Here is an 8,692-nt window from a genome sequence, read left to right as displayed (position 1 = left end):
CAGATGACAGTGATTGCAGGGAGCTCATTTCTTGTATCCACACTAAGAGCCAAACCTTAAGTTGATTTGGGGTTGCATTCTGTTTTAACTCAAGCTGATTTGTATTACAAGTGCTAGGCATGTGAATATTCTCCTTTCTTTTTACTATTTTATTTGCACAAGGAAGGTACTTCAAAGGTGTTTAAATCCACTTGTGTTTGTTTTCCAGGGCCCTGGGCAGAAGGAGCTGTGACTAAACTTCTCCCTGAGTCCCGCTGTTGAAGCATTTCCCCTCTGGAAGCTATGGTCTAAGTACTGGGCAATTTCATGCAGCCTCCCCTTTCCCTCTCCTGTGGATTCCCTGCTTGGCTAACTTGGAGGTTAAAGCCCTGAATCTGCTTTCAGTTCAAGGGGCTTTATTTGGAGAGAACAGAAAGAATGATGTTGTAAAGGTACTTTCTTCTCATGACCTCCACTAAATATTCAGGAGTGGAGACATCATAGGACTGCAGAATGTAAGGTTTATTTGAGACTTGCTTGCCACTCCTTAGCCATCTCTCATGTGGTAGATTTAAGAATTAATGCTGTGACCACCCAATTAACCTGATTCACCTGCTTTAGGGATATTCTACATCTGACACTGACTCACTCTCCTATGGAAACAGCTGGGAATGGTAATTTATTTTTGCTATTTTTTCACTTCTAAATCCAAGTGTTTTCTTGTAAGCAAAAATGGAAAATACAGGGAAGGTGAAAATCATTAGAAACTTAAAGGAGTATTGATCACAGACAAGCACTATTTCCAATTCAATGTATATATTTTCAGATATTTCACTATGCAAATATAACTGTATTTGAGAACATAAATAATACCTTACTTACAGCATTGTGAGCTACTTTTTTATAATAAATATTATATTATGAAAGTCAATGCATGCCATACAATATGAATGCACAAAATAATAAAAATGGCAGTTGAAACTTTAATGGTCCATTCTGATATGATATTCATGATAACATGATCAATATTTACTGTTGCCTTTTCTTGCCCAATATTTTTGTATGTGCTAAATCTATACTTAATCATTAATCCTCACCACAACCTATGAGGAGGAGCTATTTTTGCCCAACTTTAGACATCACAGAATTGAGGCACAGCGAAGGCAGGGCTAGCAAGTTTCAAGGCTTAGATTTAAGCACAGGCTGTGTGGCTCCTGAGTAAATACATGCAACCAGTATATGCTACTGCTGCTCATATCATAAGAGACAGCCTTATTGTTTATCACAGCAAAGAAACATATCCAAGAAAGAAAAACCTAAAACTAAGGTAGTGTAATAATTTCCATGGGTACTGTAATAAAGTACACAAACGAGTAGCTTAAAAGAACAGAAATTTGAGTCTCTCACAGTTTTGGATGTTTGGACCCAAATCAAGGTTTCAGTACAGCCTTGCACCTTGAGACACTAGGGAGAATCCTCCCAGCCTCTTCCTGGCCTCCGGTCGTGATCATCAATCCTTGATGTCCTTGCTTGCAACAACATCACTTTAGTCTCTGCCTCTGTCATCACATGTTCTCCCCACCTGTCTCTGTCTTCAATGGCATTTTCCCTTTCTTATAATGACATAAGTCCTATAGAATGGGGTCTGTTCTAATGACCTCATCTTAACCTGATCACATCTGCAAAGACATTATATCCAAATGCAGTCTCATTCATAGGTACCTGGGGTTAAAATATCAACATATTTTGGGAGGAAAATAAAACAAAATTACAGATATGATGACTTTTCCCACTTATCTAGACAGAAAATATTACTTCAATGACAAAGAGGATGGATTTTTCAGGAAACCTAAAAAGAAGGTAGTGTTTCCTTCTCTGACTCATCACACTATGCTCACAGACATGATGAAAGGCAATGTAACAAATGTTCCCCTTGTGATTCTTATTGGTAAATGAGTCAACTTGACATTTTCAGGCTTTATCTCAACCAAGGTCCCATTTCTACTGTCCTCCCCTTTAAGCCTATGCTACAGCAAGGAATCCAACTACTCACATTTGATGCATCCTGCAGAAGTTATGCATCCTGATATTTCCTCAGTGTCTTTGGGCTTCAGAGCATTTACTCTGATTCTAAGCTGACCAGTCATGAATGATACAGGAGCAGATGACCGGAGCTGCCATGGCCATGCCTGCAGACACCAACAGAGCTTTCGAGACAGTGGGAAGCTTTGGAGCTGACAGATCACCAGTGGACATTAGAAAATGTTGAAGAGGAGCTCATAGCCAAAGACTGGTGACTTTAGTAATGAAAATCAGAGAAAGCAGGAAAACCGATGGTCGTGATAATATGCAACCCAGGACAAAATTTCAGTCTATGGAAAAGGTATTGTCAATTAAACCTAATCATTACGTGCAGTCCGCCTGACTTCTAACCACCATCTCTTCTTGTTTTCTTGGGATCCAAACATTGTGCATTTTACCTTTACTTTTTTCTTAGTGTTTCTATACCTTTCTTTCTTTACACACATCATGCATTTTTGTTACTGAAACTAGAGAAACTATGGATGAGCAAAGTGAAGCTCCCTGTTTGTTCATTTTGAGCTTATGGAATGACATAAATAGCCAATGTGTCAAAACCTCGATTAAATAAACTCTTTTAAGAATGAATACACAGAACTAGCACAGATTTAGCAGAGAACAGGGTGTTTACCCTCCATTACTTCACCCTTGTGCAGGCTGCCCAGACCCTCTTTCACCCACTGCCTGTCACTCCCTGTCCATGACACAGGGAGTGTCATGCTCCATCCTCTCTCAGTCACCTACCTCCTGTTCTGCCCTGCACTGCCACGGCATACCTGCTATGTTTCATTGTCAGCAGAAACCCAGAGTATATGTTTTCATAATCTCCCTTTGCACCTAACAGGTTTTTTTTCAGAATTAAAATAGTTCTGTATAGGTTCACATCCTCAGTTTTGAGGGAAATTATTGTTATTTCATTTTACTCCTGGTAGACAAGTCTAGGACAGTTTGATTATGGTAGTCCTTTGGTGCCACCTTGTGATAAAAGCCTGAACTGCTGCTTGAACAGTAAGGCACAGGAAAGCAGGAGGAAAGGTCTGGGACCCAAATCCTACAGACAGAGCTTTCTCAGTCAGGATGGAAAGGGCGGTGTTCCTTGGGTATAGCATATTGACAGCCATTCTCTGGACACTTCATATAATGGAATCACACATCTTTTGCATTTTTTGGCTTCTTTCACTTAGTTTAACGTTTTCAAGTTTCATCCATGCTATGGCAGGTATTAGTACTACATTCTCCTTTTTAAAAATATTGCCAAATAATATGCTACATTTTATCTATCTACTTATTAATTGGTGGATATTTTGGTTCTTTCCACTATTATGAATAATGATGCTATGTCCATTCGTGTACAAGTTTTTAAGTAGACATATGTTGTCATTTCTCCTGGCTGTGTACCTAGAGTGGAATTGCTGGATCCAGTGGTAACTCTCTGTTGAAATGTCTGAGGAATGTTTTCATGACCCTGACAGTCTTGAGGAGTACAGGCATAGGCTGTTAATTTTCTCCTGATTAGACTGCAGTTATGGGTTTTGGCAAAGAAGGCCACAGAATTGAAGTGCCCTTCTCATCACCTCATATTTAGGAGGAGGTGATACCCACTTGACCTCACTGTGTCACTAGGGATATTGACCCTTATTAACAGGGTTCAGGTGGTGTTTGTATAGCTTCCCCAGTGTACGGTAACTTCAATTCACCTACTCTATTCTTTGGAAAAGAATCACTAGGTCTGCCCCGGCCTTGGATTTGTAAATTAGAATTTCGTCTCACCTCACGGAGGTGGGGTATCTACGTATATTATTTGGAATTATTTGATAAAGACAACTTTTTATTAATTCAAATTTTTTTTACATTTATATTTATTTATATATTTAGATTCATGTATAATATTTTGTAGATTTTTTTTTCATGGAAACATCCCCAAAGTAAGTCTAACATCATGATTTCTATGGTGCAGAAAAAGAATTTTAACTGAACACTCAGAAACCTGCAAAAGAATTCTCTATCTCCACCGTTATTTATCACCACCATTATATTGTCTAAATATGACCTATTAGAAAATGTGTTCAGTCAATATATTTAACCATATCAGAAATTGGAACATTATAATTACACACTATTTTATTTCATACTTGTAATCTTTATTTTATTCCATACTGGTAATCTTTTAAAAGAAATAAAAAAACAGATAAGACAGAGGTTACTGAAATGACCATAAAGATCATTGCTAACATGTATAAAATACATTTGCAAAATTCTTTTCAATGAATAAATGTATGTAGGGTAAAATTTACATATTTATCAGCCCATGTAGATGCAAGAAAGTGTATCTAAAGACATGCGTTACATGGAATGTGTATAAAATAAATTTCTGAAATTAAAAATATTTATATGATTATTATTTTCTTAATTACTTGACTATTCTTCAGTTAAATATGTATGTAGGAAACAAAACAAGCAATTCCTATGGTTTGGTTTTTATCATCACCAAAGCACAAAATTTTCCTTTATAAAAGAAAGAAAGGCTAATATTTCTATTTTCCCTTCTTGGGGACAGTTTCATAACTCCAACTTGTTATAGTCACATATTAAATATTTACTATAATCTTAAATCTGAAGAGAATCCCGTATGTTTTTCTACCTCAGTGTATACGAATTGGATAATTTGGTGATTCACAAAAGAAATGGTAATCTACATGATTCCTAAACAGAAGTCTTCTTTAATATATATTAGGTATTAAATATTCAAGGAAGTATTTCCCAAATGTTCATAAATGTTTCATATATTTATGTCAAATAAAAGATAATTTAAATCGATAAACAAATAAATGGCTGAACATAACAAGCCAGATGAAAATAAAATGCAACTTGTATGATTCCACGGACATAAAATTATAAGGAATCAAAACTAATCTATTGACAAAAGATTGGTGGTTGCTTGGAGACGGGGCATGGTGTGGTTGGCAACTATAAATCTAAATGTGATGTCCTGGGAATATAATCATAAGGATGTTTAAGAATTTCTGATTATTATAAGCGATATTACGTGGTATCATGATAATAGGGCAAAGACACACAGGTCATTATTATTTTATAAAATTCCACATCCTTTTAACTGACATTTTAAACTAACACTTGAAAAATTTTAGGATCCTAAAAAATTCTCTTTACCAAACAGATAAAACCATGGTTACCAGGAAAGAAGACATGTTAGAATCTCAAATTGCTAGGAACCCTTCAAACTAATGCATATTTTCACATTCTCAGAGAGAACATAGGATTAATTATGTCTACAGCAAGAAAAAATATATGTGTATTTCTTGCAAGTGCATGTTAAAGAACAAGTGTTCATCAAGTGGAACCATTCACTGCTTTCAGACAATGGCAGATTTCTCTAAGATGGGGCTCAAGGGCTATTACACTAAGCTTGTAGCTGCTGACCGAATGAAATTCCACCTGCTAAACCTCTTCTCCCATCATGAGATCAAAGTAGCTTCTCTACATTCAGCCTCGTTTGTGAGCCTTACCGGAGCTATTATACTACATGATATTCTTCATATCAATGAACCCACTTGATCCAGGGTTCACATCCCACTAGGGATGTGAAGTTTTGGGGTCTCCTGAGGACTGCTGCCCTTAAGTCTGGAATGGAAGCTTCAGCAGCCATCAGGACACAGAACCTCACAACCTGCCTCCTTGAGGCACCCGACATGAGCTGGGCCACTGGCATGAAGAGCTGCACAGGGTGAGACAGATCCAGAAATCACTATGCTTTACTGGAGTAACTACATGCTTGGCACCATGTTAGGCACTAGTTTAGTGACATGACACTGATGCAGTTGGGTCATGATCATGACAACCACATGTTATAATAGACTTCTCACAGGGCCTTTTTCTTTTCCTTTCTTCCTTCTCCTCTAATGACAAAATTGAAGAGGAGTAAGAAGTGGCCTGAATTCATATAGGCATTCATGATCCCACAGTAGCCACAGGGCCATGGACTTGCTCATGTGTATCACTGAGGGTTCTCAGCAATCCTGTGGGTGAAGCATTCTCATCCCCATTTGACAGATGAGAAAGCTGGGACTCAGAGGCCTTACCTGTCTTCCCTCCTGCACCCCTCTCTGCCTTTAGAGGAAAGCAGCTCTAGGACACTCCTGAAACAGGACCCACACTCACTGGAGTTGGCAGGAACCCATGACTACCTTTCAGACATCCAGGGCACTGAGCCCCAAAGGTGGAAGGAGGAGACTTGGTTCTGAATCCCTTTGTTTCCTCACACCCCAGGACAGATGAGCACCCCCCTCCAAGATCCACCCTCAGCTGAGTCTCAAGCACTTAAAGAAAGTTCTTGCTCTTCTTGTCAGGCAGTGATTGTGTCTATTACAATGTCATCATGATCCTCACAATGACATCAGGTCTCCTTGGTGACCCTCAGGCCAGTCCCATACACCCTCAGTGCCTTCCATCTTGAAGCCATCAGTTCCAGAGCCCTGAGAAACTGCATCCTCCTAGCCACTGAACACCATGGGTTCATCAGCTTCATGAAGAGCTCTGCTTTGGCACATAAAAATCTGTGACTTCACAGCACATCTTAGACACTTCCCACATCCATCATCCATTTATCTAATTAAGAGGCATTAAGACCAAACTCTACACCATTTGATTATGTTTAGGGCTTCCCCAGAATGGAAACAAGGATGTCAGGTATGGATAAAGTAGTGTAGTCAACTGAGATGTTAAATCTAAGAAGAGATGGCTCCTTCCCATTAGGATTTCAACCTGATGCAGTCTCTTAGAATTAATGATTTTAAAATTTGCTTGAATCCTTGGGACCCTGCCTACATCTCTAGTTACAGCCCTTTTACATATATTCTCACCTTTGCACCAAAATTCTAAGAAGATTTCTCAATACTCAATGCATATTTCCCTGCACCTGTCCTACAACTCAGTCTTCATCTTTCATGTAACCAGGCCATGTTCTCCCTTGCTTCCATAGGAATTACCCTGGCCAAGTCAACTATCATCTCTCTGTCACATGTAGAGATCAGGAATGTCGAAATGATTGTGCAAATGAAGACAAAGTATTTTCCCACAGGGAAAGGATTTACTTCCTCCAGGAAAGAATACATTTGCTTGAGTAAGACAGGGATTGTATCTCAATGCAGTCAGTTACCTAAAAGTTAGAGTTGTAAATACCTTCCATAGAGTCAGGGTCAGATAACTATGTGTCCACCAGCAATTGCCCTCTCTCCCTTTTTACAAAGATATGTGAACTCTCTTATCCAGAATAACTGGGAAATGAGGTCTTTTCTTCAACTGAGTATCCATCTACAGTGTAGCATCATTGATATATCAGTGGATTTCATATATTCTGAACCCCAGATCAAGACCTCACCTTATTTCACCTGTCCTTGATAACCCAAAAGACACTTTAGAATCCAGCCAGGTCTCAAGGTCACTGGTTTTTGATGGACGATATTAAGTGATGTAGATGGTTGGTTAATCTGTCCTGGCTCTGGAAAGTGTTTCTTTGAATAAGGTTTTGACATACTTTGTATGTCATTCTGTGGGCATAAAATAAACAACACAGGGAGCTTCACTTTGCTGATCCATAGTTGCTACATTTTTGGTAATGAAAATGTATTATTTGTGGAAAAAGAGTTACAAAAACACTAACACAAGATTAAAGGTAAAGTGCAGCACATTTGGATCCCAAGAAAACATGGATTTACTGTGGTAGAAGTCAGGATGACCGATCATAGAAGTATGTAGCAATTGACAATGCTTTTCGAACAGACTGCATTTTTGCAAAGTTTTGTATATTATCATTAGCCTCAGTTTTCTCTTTATCTGATTTTCATTACTAGAATCAATAACTGGAAAATTTAAAACGTATCAATAATAACTATTTCCAGGTAAGTCACCCAGTACACACTTCTCATATTTCTTTTAGTTTCAGACATAAAGGGGATCTCATCTCAGAGAAAAATCCTTGCTGCACACCCACCAGCTCATGCATTCCCCTTTTTATGCTGAGAAGCTCCAGCTCTCACAACAGTTACAAGGTTAAGTGCTCCTCTGATTTTTGACATAGCTAGTGCCTTTGGGTCTTCAAAAAAATAGAGGTATGCAATTCCTTCTTAAATATGGCTTCCAAGTGGAGGTCTTTGACCATGAGCTCCTCTTTGACTTCATCAAGTGTCACTGGTGATCTGGGAGCTCCAAAGATTCCCACTCTCTCTTGAAAGCTTTGTTGGTGTCTGCAGGCATGGCCATTGGTGACTCCAGTCATCTGCTCCTGCATCATTCCTCATTGGTCTGTGGCATTATCTTGGCCCAAATCAGAGTAATTGCTCTAAAGTCCAAAGACATGGGGGAAGTACCAGGATGGAAACCTGACCCAGGATGCATCTAATGTGAGTAGCTGGATTCTTTGCTGTAGCATAGGTTTAAAATAAATGGTCAGTGGATCACTGATATGAGGAATTCTTAATCTCAGGAAACAAACTGAGGGTTGTTGGAGTGGTGAGGGGTGGGAGGGATGGAGTGGCTGGGTGATAGACATTGGGGAGGGTATGTGCTATGGTAAGCATGGCGAATTGTGTAAGACTGTTGAATCACAGACCTGTAC

General features: G+C 38.8%; 1 pseudogene; it reads left to right on the top strand.

Annotated features, from left to right (window-relative positions):
* Window positions 1–1,758: 1,758 nt before the first annotated feature.
* Window positions 1,759–2,276, top strand: LOC110581492 (annotated as a pseudogene).
* Window positions 2,277–8,692: the final 6,416 nt, after the last annotated feature.

Source organism: Neomonachus schauinslandi, chromosome X, assembly GCF_002201575.2.
Source record: "Neomonachus schauinslandi chromosome X, ASM220157v2, whole genome shotgun sequence".
In the NCBI taxonomy this organism is placed as follows: Eukaryota; Metazoa; Chordata; class Mammalia; order Carnivora; family Phocidae; genus Neomonachus; species Neomonachus schauinslandi.
Note: the sequence above shows the minus strand (reverse complement) of the source record. Positions and strands in the feature narration are given on the sequence as shown.